This window comes from Lagopus muta, chromosome 6 (assembly GCF_023343835.1).
Source record: "Lagopus muta isolate bLagMut1 chromosome 6, bLagMut1 primary, whole genome shotgun sequence".
In the NCBI taxonomy this organism is placed as follows: Eukaryota; Metazoa; Chordata; class Aves; order Galliformes; family Phasianidae; genus Lagopus; species Lagopus muta.
This window is the reverse complement of record NC_064438.1, coordinates 10,720,830-10,744,107: the sequence shown is the minus strand read 5'-3', so window position 1 is coordinate 10,744,107 and position 23,278 is coordinate 10,720,830. Positions and strand designations below refer to the sequence as shown.

General features: G+C 37.1%; 1 long non-coding RNA gene across 1 annotated transcript in view; it reads right to left on the bottom strand.

Moving 5' to 3' along the window:
• Positions 1-9,469: 9,469 nt before the first annotated feature.
• LOC125694493 (uncharacterized) overlaps positions 9,470-23,278 on the bottom strand; it is a 33,498-nt gene continuing 19,689 nt past the window's right edge. Inside the window, exons 2-3 of the long non-coding RNA XR_007377585.1 lie at positions 19,494-19,682; positions 9,470-9,576 (exon numbers count right to left, since the gene is read on the bottom strand). This is a non-coding gene — a long non-coding RNA (uncharacterized LOC125694493). The remainder of the gene's footprint in view (positions 9,577-19,493; positions 19,683-23,278) is intronic.

Sequence of the window (23,278 nt, the reverse complement as noted above, 5' to 3'; positions counted from 1 at the left end):
GTGTGCTCCTTTACTCACTGTTCATTGTTTATACATACACTAAAAAATTGCACAACACGGGAATGTTCAAGGTTGCTAATACAACAGGAAAAAAAAAGAAATGTGTGAGAAAAAAATGGCAAATGCTACAGATTTGATTAAAGGGAGGAGGAACAAAATAATAAGTGCAGAAATCTCCCAAAGCTCGATAAAATATAATATTTAGAATTATGAACAAAACTCTAAAAACTATTCTAGGAGAAATTCAAAGCACTTATTAGGGCTCTCATCAGCTTCTTAATATGACAATTTTATTTTTTTTTTAATTATGCTCTGAGATAACCCAGAAACACTGCTATACTGCTTTGTGCTCTCCTCTATGCATCTTTTAGATACATACATTGTCCTCTGCTGTTTCAGTTATGTGTTGGTTGGTTTTTTTTTCTTACAGGTAGGAAAACATTTTCCTAAAGTCCAATACCTTCAAAATAAGAAAATAATTATTAATGCAATCAGTATAAGAGACAATATCAGCAGAGGGGTTCCAACATACAAACATCACATCCAAGCAACCTGAGAGCATTGGTTAAATTTAGATCTGGAGCCAAACTTCATTGTTCTAGTTCCTCCCTGTCCACCAGGCAGCTTCCTCATGCAGCTGCAGCAAATTACAGCTGTGAATGCATTATCTATCAGTTATTGAAGAATGGATAATGATTGCATGGCAGAGTAAAGCCCTTTAAGTCGAAAAAGATAAAAGACATATTCTTCCTGCTGTCAGAGTACGCAGCTCTTTGACAGTTACTACATATAACTGCAGATATATGTGCAGAAAGAAAGAAATACACTAGGTTACAACCACGTGAACCAGGAACCTCTTAACATTAACGTTTTTCACCTTCCCAGAGGCAGTGAATTCTTGACTCACTCAAAGTATGAGACAATTTTCAGTCAAAATCCACGTCTCTGTAGCTTTCTCCATAGCAAGAAGCAGCTTGTGCAATCAAGTAGCATTCCACTTCTGCAGCAAGTATTAGTAAATGTCATAAAAGGAATACTTAGCAGCGCTATAACTTAGTAAATGTTACAAGAGGGCTAATGGAGGGAGACCTGACACTGTTTAGATGATCTCTGTGATCTTCAGCATTTCTCCCACACCCTTTTCTCTCTCTCTTCCCACTTTCTAATACACTGTCTTGGTTACTCATAGACCACAAACTTTTACAGAGTAGGACAGGTTTTTACTTTGAAGATAGTCTAAGCACACAAGGACTTGGCCACAGGTTTGTCTGTAAAAAAAAAAAAGTAGCAGTAATATACTGAGATCAATCACGCAGTAAAATAAGAGTATTACTCTTCAATGTATGACCTTAAGATCAAAAGAATATTTCCCATTCTGAAGTGGATAAGTAGAGAGATCACTGCTTCCACTGAATGGGTGTAGAAATTGCAGGGACATCATTGTCAACTGCCCTTAAAATAAACCATGCAATAAATGGGGAGAAGACATCCAGCAGTAAACTGACACGAAGGCACTGTGTGCCTTTCACCAAAAAGTGTGTACAGGCAAAGGGAAACTCTGGCTGAACACGTATAAAGAGAAACATCATAACATAGGAGAGGCTCTTGATGTCACTGTCCAAGATTCTGCCAAGAACTGAGAGATCTCAAGGCACTTTTTGAAGATATTATTTTATACATTCTCATCAACCACTCAGGATAAGTACACAGGTATTGAGATATTTCTAAATTCACTCTGGATTTAATTGAATTACTTCAGCTTCACAGTTGTGAATTATATGAAGGATCTAAAGTATACGTCAATCTAACAAGATTTCTGAGCTTACTCTTAGCCTGAAATCCCCATACGTCAGTGGGGCACGCAGTTGCTTTAACACAAAGCCTGTTCTTTTCTTTTTCAATACAATACCACATCTATTATATTCTACAACTTCATTAGAATGAAAAAATTCAATCAATATTTCAGCAAATAATGAAAGCCAATTGTGCGTCTTATTCATGATCTCTTAAGGAACTCAGCGCTACACCAGTGACAGCTTCACAGAGCATTACTAAGAAGTGTCTAAAGTAATTATTTGCAGGCATACTGGATAATTTCATACAATTTTTAACGAGGCATTAAAGAGTGAAAGAATTATCTTGGTAACTTCAATATATGCTGTATTTCTCAGGCCAAACAGTGTGTCTGTTTATACATCCACTAACACTAGTGGTACTATATCCACTTGCAAAAGGGTTAAATTGAGCCCATGTAACCACGATAAGCTGAACGTTGCTAAAGTCAGGTTGTTCATAACGGAAAGAACACAGCTCTTTACTAAGGCATAGATCTTCCATAGTTTATTTATCATTAACAGAAAGTGTTTTATAGCACTGCATAGAGGTTACCATAAAACAACGTTTTAAGGCTCTCTCAACCATATTTCAGCCATAAATGTCCTATAGTCATAGGAAGTAAAGCTACTGAGGTTCCATATTATCATCTTTATTACAGATGACCTCACTATTGTGTTCTCTATAAAGAAAAAATATTAAACCATTAACATAGTCTCAATCCTAAATTAATACAGGTTTACTACTCATATCTGGATCTAAATGGCCTTACTTGCAGTGTAATTATTTTTCAAGGAAAATTTTGTTGACAGCCCCATTAATGGTGATCAGACCAGAATAAACATTACCTCTTCTACTAAAAATGTGACTTTTGTGGCAGAGTGCACCATATATTAGCACACATCCATCAGCAATTTCGTTTTCAGTGATGCCTTATAATGAATGACATATTAAAAACAAGGCACAAATTAATGAAAATTCAGTCATTTCACTATGTGTTACGAACTTAAACAGTTAAACACAACCTAACCATACTACCTTAACTCTAACAACACTCCGCTAAATCATGTCCCTGAGCACCACATCCAAACAGTTTTTAAACACATCTGGGGATGGTGATTCAACCACCTCCCTGGGGAGCCTATTCCAGTGCTTCACAACCCTTTCTGTAAAGAAGCTTTTCCTGATATCCACCTTAAAAGTCCCCTGACGCAACTTGAGGCCATTTCCCCTCATCCTGTCACTAGTGAGAAGAGACCAGCCCCATTCTTGCTGCAATCACATTTCAGGTATTTGAAGAGAGCAATATGTCTCCCCTTAGCCTTCCCTTCCCAGACTAAACAGCCTGAGTTCCTTCAGTTGCTCCTTGTAGGCCGTATTCTCCAAGCCTTTCACAAGCCTTGCTGCCCTTCCTTGGACGCTCTCCAACAACACAGTGTCTTTTCTGTATTGAGGTGCCCAAAACTGAACACATTACTTGAGATGAGATCTCACCAGTGCCAAGTGCTGGGGGAGGATTACTTCCCTACTCTGCTCATCACCTCATATCTGATACAAGCCAGGATGCCATTGACCTTCTTGGCCACCTAGGCACACTGCTGGCATATATTCAGCATTCTGTCTGCAAAAGTCATATTTCAAAGCAAAGCAGTGTTGTTTGGAAATTGTTCCCATCATGCAAAGCTTTAAGATAGACTTTCTCACATTTGCTCTAGAAAGCACATTTTGCCCATTAAAATTAAAATGATTGTGGCATAAAAAAAATGCTTTTAACTTTTTAAAAAATATTTTGTAAAAAAAAAAATCCTTTCCTTATCCATTTCATTTCTCTCCTCTTCAACCCAGAAGTTACACAGAGAATTTCTTCTTCTAGTTTTAACTAAACAGTGCTGCAGGAGAAGGCACAGTTAGCATGGTTGATCCGAAACAGAACTGCAAGCATTATTCTGCGATAGCCACGCATCTCTGAATCTTAGCACATTTGCCTAAAAAAATAAAAAGCCAGATCTTACTGCTATAATAGGCCCCAGGTTATTCTTTCCTTTTCTTCTGGCTGTTACTTTTTCTCAAATTGATAACACAGAAATCAATGACAGAAAGTTATATTTTTAGGTTTTTAAGCATAAAAGAGGGCCTAGAGAGATACGCAAGCCACAGCTACAGTATATTCTTATTATTCACCTTGATACAGCTTTTGTACATTGTGCTCATCATAGTTCAATAGTACCTGACAAAACTAATGCTAGTTTTCATCTAACACAAGCTTGTGATGTTAAATAAGAAGCTGTGTGTGTGAACGTGCTTTTAAGCACTACAGTGCACCAAAGAATGAGCTGTTTTCAGCTAACATTGAGCCACTAATGATTTTAATGAGAGCGCCTTCTGGATTCATATTTTTTTCATAAAATACATCACACTAAAACAAAATCAATGAGAAACATTAATTAGGGCCTTTTTAGATGCCTTCTGTGGTGTTGTTTTTCTTTTGAGAAGCACCAGATGAAGAATGCTGTGCTTTATTTAAGCTAAGTTGTTTGACATTTAGATGAGAGAAAAAAGAGAAAAATACTAACAAACATAGGAACAATTTTTGACAGCTCTTTGTCATGCAAGAGAGAAAAAAGGGGACCGACTGTGAGATACTACTTTGAAGCCCTGGAAATTTGTAATGAAAAATTTAAGATACAAGAGAGGAAGAAAGATGAGCTATTCATTTGGTTCTGCATATATTAACACTTGTAATTCAAACTAAAGGTTTGCTATGTGTTTTCATAATTTTGACTCTAATAAATATCTTGGAGAATTGCTTTGATATTCTAAGATCATGCGTGTAGCTTGCATCCATTAAGAAAAATGGGGAACAATCATCATCAGCCCTCTTGGCACTAATGAGAAGGTCATTGCTCTTTAATTATCACAGACATGAAACCGAAATATTTCAAAGGCTTTGTGGAATACAGTGGCTATGGGCAAAGCTGTGTATCTGTTTATAAGTCTGTCTGTCACACAGCAAACCAAGTAGGACTTGCATCTTCCATTCTGTAGCCTCTCTGCTTTTGTGTATATTTAATTTTGGAGTTTGTATCGCTGTTTCTTGCACATTGGATTAATCTCAGAAATTTAGACCAGCTATTAGCAGGGGACGAGTAGGAGGGAGGAGGGCAGGGAGAGGAGGAGAAAAGGGGTAGAGATGTGAGAATAGTAAAATGTTCCTCATCAGGAGGTACTGTGAAATAAGAACTAGTGTGTTGTGTGACCTTATTTCCCACAGTAGGGGTGTTATGAGGAAATAGAAACGATGAGGTGTTGCGGGAAAATATTAGCAAATTAAAAATCTGTGTTTGGCATTGGTTGTGGTCTCACCCATATTTCCACCCTTGCAAAGGAAGTGACTACAAGGGAAACAGATAGAGTTTAAGCTGCAGATACAGCTGATGCAAAGCACAGGGTGGAATCAAAAGAAAAAGCAAGTTTTATCCTTTTGGATCTGAATTCTCTAAACCAATCTCCTATTCTTCTACAGAACTGAAATAAACCATTCCCCCAGATGTTTTGTTGTAAACGAAAGTTACAGAAAAGAAGAAAAATCAGCTTCTAAATCTCAAATTCAAAAATATTTCTCACAACTAAGAATGTTTCTATTCACCAGCTTTGGAAGACAGATACTGAAATTTCAGTATCAGTCAGCTTACACAACTGTGATCCCCTTTGAAATTTCCATTATGAAGATATGATGTTTGCTTTTCAACAAAATAAAACAATGGCAAATCTGTATAGCAGATGAAAAGCTTGCATCTGTGCATCAATCTTCATCTATGAAGCCATCTTAGAAAGATTTACATTATGTAAGGAGAGAGTAATCTTCCAAATTACAAGGGCTGCTCTGAAAGTAATGCCAACTATTTTACCATGTTGGCCCACGATGTCAGAAGCATAGAAGTGCACATGAAGCAAAGGTGTGTGGAGAATCATCCACGTAGAAAAAATGGCATCCATTGACAGTCATCAATGTTTCTTGAGCATTTATGATGACCAAACAGTGAAAGTGGGGACAATGAGGCAGTGGGTGGAAAAGCACTGTAAAAGTCAAACTGTGTTCTTGAGAGCCATGTAGATTTTTTAATGAACACAGCATGCAGGCTCATGTTCATCTATGGTGAAAATGCATAGCTTAAGGTGCTGACTATTTTGAAAGCTCCTGTTTCGCAGCTGAGAATTTTCTCTATCAAATAATGTTGGTTTTTTTAACTTTTTATCAATAATGTTATCTCTTTGTATCTGTTGCGGTTTCTATAGAAATAAATAGGAGACATTACTTTCAGAGTAATGAGGTCTACGTGTTTCCTACAAAGTTTCCAAATAATTCTTTTCAGAGATTTTGACCATTCTGCAAAAATAGGAATAAATTCAAAAGCATCATGGGTAAACCCAGCAGAGAGCACTACCTGCATATGTCTTGTCTGTCCACCTGGTAATGCAAAGAAAAAACACTGGATACTGGTAGATAACCTGAAACCAGGTGCCCTAATCCCCAAAGGCAAGTCTCTAGCTAAGTGATTTTGATAAAAAACAATTGCTCTTTTAAATACTAATATAGACATTTTTCAGAAGAGTTTTCCCTTGAGATCTACCTACATAATATTGTACAAAAAGATCAGACTGCCTTTGTCAAAGAACTACTCCAGTAATCATTTCCAGGGTGACGAGTCTAAATTCCTTGACATGATCAAAGCAGAAGCAGAGCCTATGTCTGAATTGACATACACATCTGAACAACTGATCGAGATGTTTTCTGACCTTTCTCCATCCCACCTTCCTAAGAACCTGCTTTCCACATGAAAGAGATTTGATGAGAAACATGATGAACCTCGCAGAGATCATGCAGATGCAGTTGAGGTTGCCCTCTGACCAGACTGACAGGTGCTACTCCTCCACTGCTACAGCACAATAGAGTTAGAGAGAATCTCTGCTGACTGTGAACTCACCTCCACAGCTGGACACCAACTAATGAAGCAATTGCAGTGATGCCCTTATTAGGCTACAGAGCTGTCAGTGCTCTCACTCTTCCCCATTACTGTTAGAAACTGAATTTGATGCGAGAGGGGAACGGTATCTCTGGTATCTCCTCTAAATGAGTGCATCATTATCTGGTACTGCCAAGAATGGTATTTATCACTCTGCTCATTCTCATCAGCACTTTTTGCTAACGATTTTTTAAGAGAATCTTTGGGGGAAAAAGAAGAAAAGAAAAAAAGAGCACATTTTAGTCAGTGGGTAAAAAATTCTGGAGTTATGTCAGAAAAGAGTGAGATCTCTACATGCAGGGATACTCCCTGTCAGAGGGGCTTAAAGGAGGCTGTTTGCTAATGACAATCTTGGTCATGAAGAAAGAGGGATGTTGGATTTCCAAAGTTGATATCCCTGAGTAATAACTTTGCCCAGAATTCCATGTAAAAAGAAATATCTGCTCGGCAAACCAGATGGATCAAAACACTGTATGAAAGGGTTTTAGTTGCTCTCTTCTCTTTGTAAAGAGCATGGGAGAATTTGCAAGCGTGGATAAGAGGCTGGAATCTTTGTTCTAAACATATTAGAAGTAGATATGTTATTTTCTCAAATTCTGAAGAAATCAAGAACTATTTAGTTCTTGTGATCCCTGTGCTGTCTTTCCTCTTTGCATAAGCTTCAGGAGAATGCTTGTCACTATGCAGGTGCTAGCTGCTGTTACAAAACAGATCAGAAGCAAAGAAAGTAAATGTTTACACTTAAAGAGGGATGATTTTTGTCTGTAAATCAAGAAGCACAAACAGCAACAGGGAACAAGTTTCCTGTTTCTAAGTATCAGCTTGAGGGAAATATTTATTATTTTCCCAAATACTTCACTTTTACAGAATTTTCTGCCTTAGAAGCACAAAAACAAGAAACAGTTTCTCAGTACTGCATTCCTTCTACTCATTTGTCTCTAGATTTGTACAGCTCAATATTCAGACTATAAATTGCCTTCAACTTATTTAGCTAATATATTCAAGTCATTCCTAATTATACTGCCCACTTTCTTTACTTTGACTACCCTTTGCTTGAATCTTTGGCATATTTTTTCCTGATCGCCATGATATAAAGTGAATTAAATTAATCCTAAAACTGAACCTTGTGGCACTTCATTTTTCTCTGCCTCATCATACCACAGACTGACTTAACTTACATGTATCTCTTTGTCTTTTCTATTAAAACATATTTTCAAGACCACCAATTTCAGGTAGAAGACTGCCCTGCACGATATTTACAAGCTTTGCCTGTAATTAGGAAAGGCTTTCATGCAGCATTGCATCAAAACATTCTGAAAGAAAGTGAAAGCAGAAGAATGTTCAAAATATCACAGGACAAAAAACTGTAAAGCAGTTTTTATCAGTGCACGTTGCATGAGCTTTTGACAGTCAGGAAAAAAAAGAAGTTATTATTTAATCTTTTATCACAAAAATGTCACTCAATGGTAAAATAACATAGATCCCTTCTGAAGTCCAGAATTTCTAGTGCCTCAAAACATCTCCTTCTGCTAGCTATTACCAATCCTTCTTTCTTATTCATTCTCTCTGCATCAGATATGTCCTTTAGAAAAGCATACGCTGTTGAAAAAGCATACCTTCTAAGTATTTACTTTTCTATGTGGACTCCCCATTTCTCTGAGATTAGCAGCACTGAGGATATAAAATGTGTCACTGATGGAATGCAAATGGGGCTTCTCCATCTCCACTGCTCTCACAAAAACCAAGTATCTTGGTAGAGAGTATATTCACAGAATGCACCGAGTGCTTCCAAAAACGAGCTAGTAGATGAAGAAAACAGTTGAATAAAACTCACAGGTAAAGAGAAGCTAGAACTACACAGAAGCACGCAGAACTACTCAGAAAGCAGTTTTCAGCAGTTACAGGACTCTGCTGCAGTGTATCTGAAATTCTAAGCACTGACATCTAATCTACCATCTGGCAATGATAGCTTTATGAGTTGAAGATAGAGGCTGATCTGTAGTTACTCGCTTCCAGGGTTAACTAGAGGCTGAACCAGACAAACGCACCAGTTAAAATAATTAAGCTCTCTTACACCATAGGTATCATGAAAGAAAAAAAAAAAAACAAAAAAAACCCCACACATCCATATTTAGAAATAGAAACACTTGTGAAAGTTAATGAAAATAAGCCTGCTGGAGCTGTAAGGCAATGGAAAACTTGAGCATGAGGCAATGAATTCCTACACCAACAGGGACCTAAAGGACCCAACCCTGCACCTATTAATTTCATGCCATTGGCTTCAATAGGGCCGTATCCAATAATAACGAGTGATACTCCTAGTGCAGTTGTTTTTGTGCCGTGTTAATACAGTGTTAAGCCAGTTGTTTAAAACTGCTTTGCAGTAATTAAGTAATGGCAGTTACTGTTACGTGTGTTTATTAGTAAAAAATAGTAAAGAGCCGTTACTGTTCTGTTCTTTATACGTGGCCTTGGGGATTCTAGCTTTTGTACTCCCCAAAGTGCCCTCTCGTTACTGAGCTAAACTTGCCAATAAAATACCACAGGGGATAAAGGAGGTTTTTTTGTATTTTTTTTTTCTTCAGTGAGGATAGGAGTTCAGTTGAACCTGAACATCATCAGCTGCAGACTTCTTTCTGTACCATTCAACATCGCCAGCACACAAGAGGTGCATGGAGGGATGAATCTGATGCTGCAGTTTTCCTACTACTTTGTTTCTCTGCAAGAATAATAAACAGGGTTGAAGTCAGCAGCAGTGGTTCAAGTGAAAAGTCAGATATCTGAACACAAAAAGCATAGAGCATTCTTTAAGGCAATAGTCTTGTAAGTATTACAGATTTCATGACCGAGAGAAAATATGCTGGCTCCCAGTAAGGCCAAGGGAGTTTTGCTGTTAGCTTCTGTGAACTCAGCACTTTACCACTGATGTTGCTTCTTTTTCACTGCCAAATAGAGACATGAAACAAAAACGATCAGAAAACCCAAATCCACAGAGCAGGCCTGATTTCCCATTGCCACATACTTTAGGTACTCCTTAGCAGGGGTGAGAAAATTGGCAACACGTAAAAGCTTTACATTCATTGTTCTGACATTTGTCCACATAACAGGGAAAGTATGGAGAAACTGCCTTCAAGTGGAATAATTGCCATAATGAAGACTGCATCATAAAAAATAGCTTATGCCCCAGGAAGGATAACTGTACAGATTGCTATGAAACATCCAAGGACCTACAGACCAAGGGACTCTTTTTTTTTTTTGCTCAAGAAGGAAGTTCACTCCTCCTCTTTGCTAACTTGTTCCAAACACTAAGCAATAAAAGGCAAAGTTCTAGCCCAGGAAGGCAGTGTATAATTAAGATAATACAATCAGTACAATCATCTTGTGTCAAAGGAACATTCTTTAAACTTTATATTCCACACCTTTGATTTTCATATAAATGTCCTTCATGCACCCTGGTTTTGACTTATTTTGCCATAAGGAGAACTTTACTAAGTTCTGCATAACAGTCTGGTATCAACAAGCTGAGTAACACAAAACAGTTACAGGAGAGTAAGATTATTTCTCTAGCCAAGATTCACTTGAACAAATTACTTCTACAAATATGACTGCAGTATTTCCAAGACAATTCTATCATAAATTTTAATTCGAACTCTTCCAAAAAATAAATCCTATGTATACTTGACTTTAAAACTTCAGGAGGCAAGAGTCTCGAAGAAGATTCTTGTTAAACTATTTTCTTTCTCCTCAACTCCTTATTCAAAGCATACTTTTTATTATGCAACATTGCCCACACATAAATTCATTTATGTATATTAATTTTTGCTCCACTTAGCAGAGTGGTCACTTAATTAAGTGTCTTCAGTTGTTTTAATGAAAAGGAAAAAAAAATACCAGCTTAAACAGAATGTTGTAACACTATACATTTAAACATACTATTTGTTGCCTTTATTTCAGTCCATTTGTAACAGTGATACTAGGGCATTTGCAGAACTGATATTAAAAAGTAATATACTTTTCTAAAGCTCCTAGACTGTTTAGCAGATTTTTAAATTGAAATCAAAATTATACAGATTTTTCATTCTGATAATTTTACCAATTCACTAATTCTTTAATCTTTACAGGTCATTGAACAACTTCACATTAATGAGATGTAGTTAAGAACAAATTTTACAGTTTTTCTTTTTTCCTTTTTTTTTTTTTTAGTTTTGAAAAATGTTGCATATCATCTGCAAATTAGAAAGATCTTGTTCCATTTATGGTACATTTATTTAAAATAATCGAATGCATGAGAGCCAGCTGAACACTGTGTGCAATGACGCTTTAAAACAAATTACCATTTATTTATAAGGAAGAAATAGACTTTTAAAAAGCACACAGACTGCATTTCATTATTAATGGCGCTCTCCATGCAAAACTGATTTCTTTCAATAAGACAGAAAGAGAAAACTCATAGAAAAAAAAAAAACACAACATGAAAAGAGCCTATCTTGAGGACAAGCATATTTTGTGTATCAAAAGTTCATAAAATATAAACACAAAAATGGTAACACATGAAGAGCACATACAAGAAATTTGAAAGGTGACTTCTCTGCAACTGCTAGGAAGCCTCAAACTACACAGCTCTGTAGACACTGCGTTTAAAAAGAAGTCACTCAACATAAGCATGTAAAAACTTACTTTCTTCCAGTATGCATAATGTATTGAAGAAACATTCCTAACATCAGATGCCTGAAAGAATCAATATTTCTAAATTATTGTGGACTGTAATTTCATGCTGTGAAACAGTGAAAGGTAATTACTTTAGCTCAAGTATGTTAAATTACTATTATTCCATACCAGATACTACTGAATAGAATAGACTATTTGTCTTTCTAAATGACAAGTGAACCACCTAGGGCTTCTCAGGAGAGGTTCTGTGTGAAGAAGCATGTCCATACCACTCATGAAAGTCAGCATTCCTATCTGGACCATAGCTGTACTGCAATTGGATGAGAAAAATTAACTTGGTGTAGACAAAAGCTACATGTCTTAGCCGAACATCTTGGTCACTGCTCAAGGAGATTCTCTAGAGTCTTTAGGAAAAGAATGCAAAACACATTTTACTTCTCCTGAAAGCTATATGAAAAGCTATTATATCCTTTCTAAACAGCTATTTAGTTACAGAAGAGCAGCAGTAAGGAGCAAACATATTTTGAGGGGTATGTGTTTTGAGGTAGAATAATTGAAAGCTGTAACTCCATGAGTATGTAACTATTATAATAACAGCTTGCTCATTCCCTTGCACTTTGGCTCCCTCTCTTATATTTTATTAGCAAGAATGAGACCTGTAGCTTCATAGCATGATATAAAGTGGTACCACACATTTTTTACTTAATTTTAACAGAGGTATGAATTGAAACATACGCAGATTTTCTTCTGAGTAAGTTTTTGGAAAGAGTCAGAAAACATTCTAGACTCACAGATATGTGAAATGCTTGGCAGTGATGGATATTGCACCTGACAATTCCAGAAAAATTCTTAAGATAGAGTGATGACATACATAAATCCTAGCACTACTGATACTAATTAGACTGCTGTTAACAGGCAGCAATATCAATACTTGATGGAAAATTCCTATTTGGCTGGTGATCTGACAACAATTTCAAAGTATTCATCAGTGATCTTCACTTCAAGAGATATTTTACAAAAACCTCAACCCTTTTCTCTCATTGAAAAAGCAATTTGCATGATCCCTGAAGTACCACAACTTGAAGTTTCTCTGTAGCTGCCAGCTATTGTCACTGAGGAGATTTTAATCTTTTTCCCCCTAATAAGCTTTCTTACAAGTTTTTAACAAGGAAAACAGGAAAAGTTAGAGATCCTGGGGCCACTCTTTTCCAGCTCTGCAGTCAGTTCATCTGATGACCTTTCTCTCCAGCTATTCTGATTTCTGACTGTTTGCAAAACTGGGGAGTGACACACATTCTACTTATTTGTTTTAATACTGCCTTCCTGCAGTGAAGGGCCACAGAGATATGGCAGCTTCTCTCGTTTGTTCTTTACCACCTCGTTATCAAATGGAGAGAGAACAAAATGCACAGGGTCTGACTCCTGCTCAGACCTTGACGTATCAACTTAGTGCTGCAATGAAAAGCTGTTCTGCTGGTAGATTTTCAGGATTCAGAGTAGACAGCAGGAAAAATAATCTGCTCTTCCCTTTATCACTCTTGTTTGCTTCCCTTTCTCTAATCATAGTAGAAAGCAATGAACCAAGAGAACTCTAGGGAGAGAGATAGGTAAAAAGGGAGAAAAAAATGTGTTCCTGAGAGAAGGCTTTGGAAAGTTCTTGCTCACTGATACTAAACTCCAGACAACTCAAGAAAGGGGGAGGACATGATTGCTTCTTCCTTCTGCTAGCTCCAACACGAGCATTCTACCTTGCATGTCTACCATCACAGAGATGATGGTCTCTGAGAACTTTTGAAAGCCCCTACAACACATCTTTTACCATGGCTTACACCACAACTAAGCAATTCCTAAGATACTTCTCCATCTTTTTTGATATGCTCTAATCCAAATCCAAATTGGATTTGCACCCTTTTCTTCGTGCGCTGGCTAATATACTTTAAAAAAATCACTAAAATTAATGTTTTGTTCTAGAAAGTGTTTTCAGTTGAGTGTAGCTGAAATAAGTTATAAAAGTTTCTGCCCGAGGAATTTGAACAAATCCAAAATACATCAGCTTGAATTTAAATATCTTGTGCAGCATTTCTTTTAGAATATGTTTGGCCTGGGATTATGAGTTCATAGTTACAATTCGTACAGATATGACAAATTATTATACCTCTAACACCTAAATAACTGAAGTTTAATATTATTAGTAATATTACTAATCCTATGGTGCTTAAATTAATTGGGATAATTTTACCCATAAGGACAGAACTCTGTGTGAATGAGTATACAGATCAGTACCTGGAAGTAGTAATCTTTGTTGTCTTTATATTCATTCTCACATGCACTGGCCCACAAATTCATTTTCACTTGGACATTCAGAACTAGTCTTACCATAACGTGTTGGAAATGAACTGACACAATTTTCCATTTTTCCATTTGGAATGGACTGAATGTAATACTTCAGATTGGTCTCTACGTAATCTCTGTGATGTTTTATTTCTTGCCCAGCTACAGGTTGCACTCTTAGTTCATACAGCAATCTGTACTCCTCAGAGTGCCTAGCTGCCTTTTCGTCTGAAAAACCTCATCTACAGTGACAGCCACCTCAGATGAGCTGGGTGGGCTCAGATACTGGACCATCTTGGGTAACATCAGCCAACTGTCTAAGCCAGGAAAGTTTCTGCTTTTATTTCAATAGAAAGTACTTTGATTCTGAATGCCTTAATTAAGATAGCCAAGAAAACCTGGTCTGGCTCTGCCAAAAAACACTGCAGTTCACACAGATTCAAAAGTTTGGACTATTTCCCTCTGGCCTGTTCCTTCACAAACTGAATGTTTTTATGTTGATATGATCTTGTGTCATAAATGTCACCACATATCCCCAGTTAGGTGAGAGACAAGCATTAATCAGTAAACAAATGCAGGCAGTTGTTGAGGAGCAATTGGTAACTGCCACCCAGTCAAGCCCATTCATCCAGTTTTGCCAACAAAAGCTAAACTCTGAAGCAACAAAAAAAGCAGTTAGCTACAAGGTAAGCAGCCAGGTGAGAAAACAGGATTTTTAGTCTCACAACACTGAACACACACACACATACCATTTTTCAGGTAAACTGATGGCAGCCTCTTTTTGTGACAGGAGAATCACACTACTTTTTCAGATTCTCTAATAACCAAAGCACTTCCACATATTGATCTTTCTTTATTCCCTACAGATGTTAGTTATTGCAGTATTTTGGGCCAGCTGAAAAATAAGTTTCACTCATTTGTCACTGAAAGCTTATACTCCACTTTCTAAGACACACTAGTGGCTTTTTTTTCTTGTAAGGAAAAGCATTAAAAATTTTCCTTGTCCCTTTTGTGAAATCTGTGTGTGCTTCTGCTTCACTTCTCAATCCAACATAACATGTACATCTGTCTTGTTCTAGCAGTTGGTAGCCTTAGCAAGCATGAAAAAAAAAAAAAATGAGAATTAGAAATGATACTTGGTTTTAAAATAAGTTTAAGACGTGAATAAAAATCTTTCTTCTTTGAAGATCAAAAGAAATCCTTTCAAAATCACTCTTGACAGACCACAGAGGATGGGACTTAGGTGTTTTTTAAAGAAGAGGTTGTCGATGCCAACTTCATTTCTCAAGTGGCTAACAAGGCATATAAACTCAAATGGAACAAGAAAGAAAGATCCCTTTGCTGTCCCAACAAGCTTATTATCATGAGAGCGGTGAATGTTACGTGTTCAATGTTCTATGTGAACGAATGAACAGTAAAAGCTTTCAACATGAAGTCAGCTGTGAATGCATTCTGGTTTTATTCGACATAAGATGTAAGCTCCCATGAAAGTTGGCCTTCTAAGAAGTTAAAGAACATTTGAAAAATGAAGATGTAGCAGATATAGAATTTCTAAATTGCTATGGTGAATTCAAAGATGAATACTTTACAAACTTTTTTCTATAAGCCTAGTTGTACTAATCTGATGCTTATGAACAATGTCCAAATAGTCCTAATTCTAATTACATTATCTTGAATTTCAAGGTGCTTGGTACTTTTTGGAGAACAATAGTTTGTAAAATCAGCATTAATTACAATAATAATAAAAAGAGAAAATTGCAGTCTTGATAGTTGGAGAGAAAAGCTGCCAGATTAATTCCCAGAATATATTCCAGTTGAATTAAATAATTTTTTCCTCACTGATTATGCCAAAACAAAGTAGATTTTGTTTTATGACAGGGTAAGCACACAGCAATAATCTGTAGATTTAGTTCTCAATTCTTCAATTCCTTGCTCTCACATAGATTTGGCCCAGGCCAAGGGGTCAAGGCAACCCCTGTTGCCAAGACAAGCTGGCGGATGAAAGGATTGCCAAGAAAGACCTGCAGGTACTGGTGGATAGGAAGTTGAACACAAGCCAGCAATGTGCCCTTGCAGCCCAGAAAGCCAACTGTATCTTAGGCTTCATCAAAGAAACTTGGCCAACAGATCAAGGGAGAAGATCCTGCCCCTCTATTCTGCACTGGTGAGACCTCACCTGGAGCACTGCCTCCAGTCATCAGTACAGGAGAAACATAGATCTCTTGGAGTGCATCCAGAAGAGAGCCAGAGAAATGACCTAAGCGATAGAACACCTCTCCTAAAGGATGGGCTTGGAGCGGGGGTTGTTCAGCCTGGAGAAGAGAAGGCTGTGGGGAGACCTGAGAGCAGCTGCAGGAAGGAAGGGGCAGACTCTTTAGCACAGTCTGTGGTGACAGAACAAGGGGAAAGGGTTTCAAGCTTAAAGAGAGTAGATTTAGATTAGATAATATAGGGAAAAAATCTTTTACACCAAGGGTGGTGAGGCACTTTAACAGGTTGCTCAGGTATGTTGTTGATGCCCTGTCCCTGGGAACTTTCAAGGTGAGGCTGGACTGGGCTCTGGGCAACCTGATCTAGCTGTGGATGTCCTTGTTCATTGCAGAGGAATAGGATTAGATGATCTTTAAAGGTCCCTTCCAACTCCAAGGATTCTGTGATTCTGAGATTAAAATTATCTCAATCAGCTCACCCACACAAATTGGCTAATGGTGATGACTATGTTAAAAAATGGTGTTTTTAGCTGGGAATTCTCTCTATCATACAGTATCCTTGTGCTCTTTTTATCTGTTGTAGGTTCCTTGGAAATAAACAGGAGGCATTAATTTTGGAATGATCTACACATTTTCCTCACTGAGAATAAATAATGCAGTTCTTTCTGAAGCAAAACATATTCAGTCAAGTTTTCCTTCCTTAGTTATACTGGCAGCCTGGAGTACATGGAATTATGCCAGATTCAAAGCGGACTGTAATAAAGTCAATGGCATTTTATCAGATATGTAGCTAGGGGCAGAATTTGATCCAACATGTAAATTTTGAATAGAATTCTTTTAGAAAAGGCTTTAAAGAAATAAAACAAAAACAGTTTATTTTCCTTGATAATACTCAATCCATGCAGTACAAATCACAGGAGATTAATAAATGATCGTTACTGGAAACTCTGAAAATCATTGCAAAAGAAAACATTTACACAAGTTTATTAAGGCTTCTGAAGTATGGTTGATATGCTCAAGTCCAAAAGGACTATAAAGTATCAGGATATTACATAGAGTAATGCTGATAGTTCTTACTATTTACATTGAATGCAGTTTCATACACTTTTTGCATATGGGAAAGGTTAATTCTATACTGAAAAATGTTTTGATTCTACGCTAGTGAATTTCTTATAGAAACACAAAAGATTACTTGGATTAATAATAGGAGTAATAAAAATACTTCCCACTTTATAATACAAAGATAAACATATGTATTTGTAATGGAAAAAAGTGTTTTGTGGAAAAAAATATAAAAGTCAGATCTTGGCAACTACACCTAGAGCAAGTAAAGGAAGCTCTGAATGCTCAGACAAAACTCATTTTAATCCCTGTATTTGTTTATAGTAGAAGTGCTTTTCTTAGGTCACTTTAAGTTTGCTACTGAAGACAGTTAGATATGCTTAATAATTATAGTAGGGCTACAGCTAGATTTTAATCAAAATGTGATGCATCTCAGGGCAACTTTTCATCAGTATTTGAGCCAAGTTTGTTAAGTTTATAAAGGTTTCATTAAAACTGGGTCCAGTCCAGAATGAATCCAGACAGATTTATGGAACCGCATTAAAAAAAAACAAAAAACAAGAAAAACCCCACCACTATCTTGATATCTTTAGAAAGTTAAAAAAAATAATTAAAACATCTTCAGTATAATAAATCAATGGAATTTACTCTCATGGGATAATTTTGTGCCTTCTGTCTATCCTTTCTTGAAAAGAACACAAAGAAGTGCACATCTGAGAGGTTTCAGAACTAGGCACTGAGGGCAATCACAGAAATTCATCCATAGAAGGAGGGCTTGAAATACTTGGAATATTTTGTTGCAAAGGAAACAAGAGGAAAGAGGGATAGAACATGGAGTACATGGTATAAGGGAATTCAGATGTTCCCATGTCCCCTACTATTATGTAAGAATAAAGGAACTTCTAGTGAAATTGGAAAAAACAAATCCTCATTTTGTAGTAATAAAGACACTGCTTGTTTGGGTTTTTTTGTTTGTATGCTTCTTTTGTTTTTAAACACAAAATTGATCTGTAAAACTTATTTTTACAAATACAAAAACAACAAAACACCTAGTTGGGCAGGGAAAAATGCAGCAATTACTTAAAAAAAAAAAGCAAAAACAAAACCACCAATCAAAACAAAAACTGATAGTATAAAACTTAAGTGTTAGCACAAAAACTTACATGTTAAAGATGTTCATCTAATTCAAAGATGAAAAACCCCTCATGCAAATGTTGTCCTTCATACGAATACAATTACGATATCAATGCATTTGATTTCCTCATTTTTTACTTTTGCATTCTTTTGCCATTAGTACTACCAAATTCCCCTCTCCCCTTCTTTATCTCCCATTGCATTAGTCTTCATTGCCAAAAGATTACTCTGAGCAAAATCATTAAAACAATTCTGTTAATATTCTGTTCAATACTCTTCAGTGAACACACTTCTAGTTTGCAGAATTGGAGAAGGTTCTTCATTCATGGCTACCAGAAGTTTCTCCATGCTTTTGAGTTATCAACAATAAAGATGATACAGCCACTAAGGCAGATAATTTACATCATAGCAATAACTGATCTTCAGCATTGCGTACTACTAAACCAGTCTGGATACCACTTAGGAGCTTCACTAAAATATTTGTATAAATTATTGCCAGGAAGACCTCTGGGCACTTGGGGGTCTGAAGTAACTGAGATGCAAGAAATACTGTTTGACCAATCGTCAAGAGAAGGCAATTGACACTAAGCAGAGTATTTGTAACTCTGAGTCAGCCATATCTCCGACAAAAACATGGGGGAGTGCAAGCAGAGGCCATGGAAAAAACTAGGAGTGGCTTGGAGAACATGAAAGAGAACCAAGGATATGTTTGCTGGAGATATGAAAAGGGGACACAAACTACATGGGATAATGCCAAAACAGTATGGACTGACCTCAAGAGGCCAGAGGAAATCAAAATTCATGGTTTCTATGCTTACAGAAATATTTACTCCTTTTTCTCCATCTTCCAACTTATCAGAAACCACACACAGAAAGAATTAGGTAAAGGTGGACTGCTTTCAAAAAACATGGGAGTATACGTTTTCTTATATGCATAGTTTGAAGTATGAAAAATAGTAAAAGCTTCTGCTATTCAGGGAGTCAGATTAAATTGCTTCTTTTCTCAGATTCTTAATTACTTTTCCTGTATGCTCCACATACACTGAGTCCCACACATTGCCAGTTGGGTACGGAAAATGGGAGTGCAACAACAAGAAAGAAAACTAATGATTTGAGTTTCACTACGCATAGTAAAGGTTTCAAAGCATGCAAGCCCTTCTGTTGCCTTCAATGGTCTTACAGTATTAAACTAATACAGTTTAAGTATAAAGGTTGGACTATTCACACTTACCAAGAACGGCCTTGGAGCAGGCTTCCTGAATGATGCTTGTCCGATGCCACATGGCTTAATGCCTGCAGTGGTCTTTCATGTAATCTTAGACCATGGTTGTTTCTGTAGTAGCTATTGTGTCTAGGTATGCAACATCCTCACACAGTTTTTCACTCCTCCAAAAGTAACAGGGGACCGCAACACTCTGAGCTGCAAAAAGATTAGGGAAATATTTGACACATTTCTTTTTTGGTATCCTGTAAGACATTTAGGTGAAAAAAGATGCACATCATTCTAGAAGATACAGTCAGTGTAGACATGAGTATCCTACACCATCTCCTCTGCACAGCAGAAGGGATACCTGGCTCACAGCTTATTATTAGGATGCATCTGGAGAAAGCAGCTCGTTCAACAGGCTAGAATGGAAACCACAGGTCCAGCCAATGACATTTTGCTAGCTTTACTAGTTCTTGTCTGTACATGCAGATAGATATACTAATGCACTTGACTGAAGCCACTGACTACAAGATCTGAGCTTTGGCTTTAAAGTCCCTTCTTCTCTATCTGGTGTTGACAGCAGGCGCTGAAAGCCTCTCCTTTCAAGCACTCCTGGTTAGCTCAGACAAGCACTGCTGCAGTTGCTACACAGTTGATGAGCCAACTTGGACAAATAACTGGGAGCTGGCAAAAGCATACCCATGGCACAGGTTGAAACATACTCAAAAACTGAGCTGCACATATGATATGTGAACCAAGTAACCCACCCAGCCACACACCTTGCAGGAGCAGGGGGAAAGTACAGAATTTGCAAGATCTCTTTGGAAAAAAATAAATGAAACACAACTGCTTCTGTGATCAGCTTCGGCAGACAAAGCTGTTGTCACAAGAAAAGAAAAAAAAGCTAGAAAGTTATTTCCCTTCAAAATATTAAAATTAGATGAACCTTAATGTTTCTAGGTGAGAGGCCAAAGTCTAGCTCCAGGTAATAGTATATATGTGGTGTATCACTTACAAAATATAAACAACAACCAAGACACATTAGTTAAGAGAGGCCCATTAGTCATCTGCGTGTTTGCAACACACTTCCTGCTGCTTGAACGTAGCTTCTCTGGCTTGATGAAATGTATATGGAATACCATTGTGATTTTTCTATAAAACACTGGCTAGTATCAAGAAAATGTAAATACTGTTTAGCGCTAGGAGATCCAGATTCGTGGAGTACTGCTGTAGCTGAATTGTTTGAAAAGACATATGGCATCCCAAGTGTAACAGATAGTTGAATCTCAAGTGGGAACCATTGTTCATTCATCTGGACCAAGTGACATTCTTTATGCAAGAATAATTCCTGATTAAAGGGTGAGTTTTAATGGAAACTAATTAGGCAACCTCTTTAGCCTGGGCATAATGATCAAATGAGCTGTCACACAGTACCTGATACAATGATCTCACTTGGTACAAGATTTTATTCCTTAGCAATTACACTCCCACGTTGCACTGCATGTGTTTATTGCCTGGAGCACACATGTCAAATTAAAGAGCAGCTTATGCACCTGATATTTAATTATTGCCTAGCACTACAGACAACCGGGAAATGTCAAAGCGAGCAGTCCTGCATTGGAGCAACTAAAACTGATATCTTCTTTGGCAAAGAAAAAAAAATAGAGATAAAATATGTATGGATGATTCAGTTGTCTTACAATTCACAGTTACAAAAAAAATGGCCTCCCAAACCTTAAATAATTTACCACCGTGCTCAACACAGAGAACTCTGTCAAAGAAGAAAAGTACATGTAACAGGCTCAGCATCTCACAAGATTATTTGTATTAGATGCATCTTCACACACTTAAACTGTTTACAAGAAAATGGTTGGTCTTGAGCTATTTTATACCAACTTGAAATACCAAAGGAATCATTTATTTATTCAGGTATGGACTAATACACAGGTGTTAACAGAAACATTCATTTCTACAACTCTGTTATCCCGCAGTTAACTTAAAATCATCCTCAGCTTACTGGAAATTTTCCTAAATTCCTTCATAGTCAAATCACCTCCTTAATCCTAGTTGTAATGAGGCTGAAATGAAAAGCCAGCAATGCTAAAAGAGATGTAAGCAAAATGTTTCCAGCAAATTGAGACATGCTAATCAAAAAAGAAAGTTTTATGGCTGTGACAGAGGTGCTGACAGTAAGGTGAAGAAAAATCCGCACTGCCCCAAGTTTTGATCACAATTTTTAATAAAGAAAAAATGTGCACAATACAAAAGAGTTTCTTTTAGTCATTGATCTGTAATGGAACACCCAAATAGAAATCTGATGGTATCCTGTGGCTAGGAAAAGTTGTGTGTGTATCTTGGACCATTCTACACCAAATAAAGGAATCTAATTACCCGTAATCTTAATTGCACAGTCTAATACTAAAAAGGCTTAATAAGAGTGCTTTTGTATTTACAAAACTGCACAGCTTGTGAAAGAACCCTCAAAACATTTGGCAGGAATCCCAGCCGAGGTATGACTGACTGGAACCTCTAATGACTACAACATGTAAACAAGTGTTTTGTTTCGACTGATAATCATTAACTTCCAGTGTCAGACTTATCCCACAAGGTTTTGTTCACTGCTTCACCAGCCTGCTCTACAAAGGCATCTGGTGCTAAGGGAAAGGGAGGAAAAAAAAAGTGCAGAGTGCTATACAGTGTTGTCACTCTTAAACTAAAGTGGCAGTAGGCAAATGAAAGGGTCATGAGGTAAATGCTTCTAACAAGGAGCAAGCTGCTGTGATAATTCCCACCATTCTTTGATGGTCCCTCTTACTGTGTGACTTAGTGACATAATGTGCTAGACCCTCCTGGTTATTTTATTTTATTTTTTAATGAAGAAAGGTAGTTTGAAACTGAGCCTCTCTGAGTTGCTCCACGCCTTCGTAGCTTTCAATATTAAACATGCAGAAAAAAAGAAAATTTGTTTTCCCTAAGTTCTCCAGCAACAATATGCTTTTAAGTGCTGCATTTAAAAAAAAAATAAAAGCAGAGAAGCAGTGAAACATAGTTCTACAAGGACAAATGCAGAATCCTAGCAGAAGGAAGGAAATTACACAAACTGCACCAAGAAGGTGCTCAGCAACAGTCATTTTTAAAGTGAATTTCAAGTGGCAAGATGCTCAGCTAGGGTAACTCTGCTATAACGCAGGCAACAGGAAGAAACCTATGCAGCTTTCTGGTCGTTTATTTACTTTAATACTGAAGAAATTTTGTTCAAATCATTTTATGTGGATGCACTGGAGAAGTTGAAAATTATTTTCATCGTGTAAAAGAGCTTGGTAAAAGAGCTGCAGTCTGTAAATAACTGAATAGCCCATATTTACATTCTCAACATTTTCTCAGCATGGGAAGTGCAAATACATCGTGTAATTTTAGATCATGCAATCATAGACATCCAGTGTTTTGAGTGTTTAGTAAAACAGCAGAAGTAGCTTATAGATCTGCAGATCAGTACACTTCGGTGGCCACTGGTAAGTATAAGGTCATTTGTAAACTCCATTTAACCACTGATTCCTCTCTAGACTTAGTTTCAAAGGTTACCACTTATTTCACGGCCCTCTAGTATCTTGCCTGTGTAACAAGCATCTCCTGATCAGTGTTAGCAGAGCACTGTGAAGCGCACTGTATAGAGCTCTCATGATTGCACGAAGGAATTTATGCATGCAACTCTCAAATGGCTTTGATATATAACCCCACAGAATCAGGTAGGAGCTGGGAATCAGCCCGCTTAAATTTGTTTAAAAAACACTTGGCAAAGCAAGTTTGCA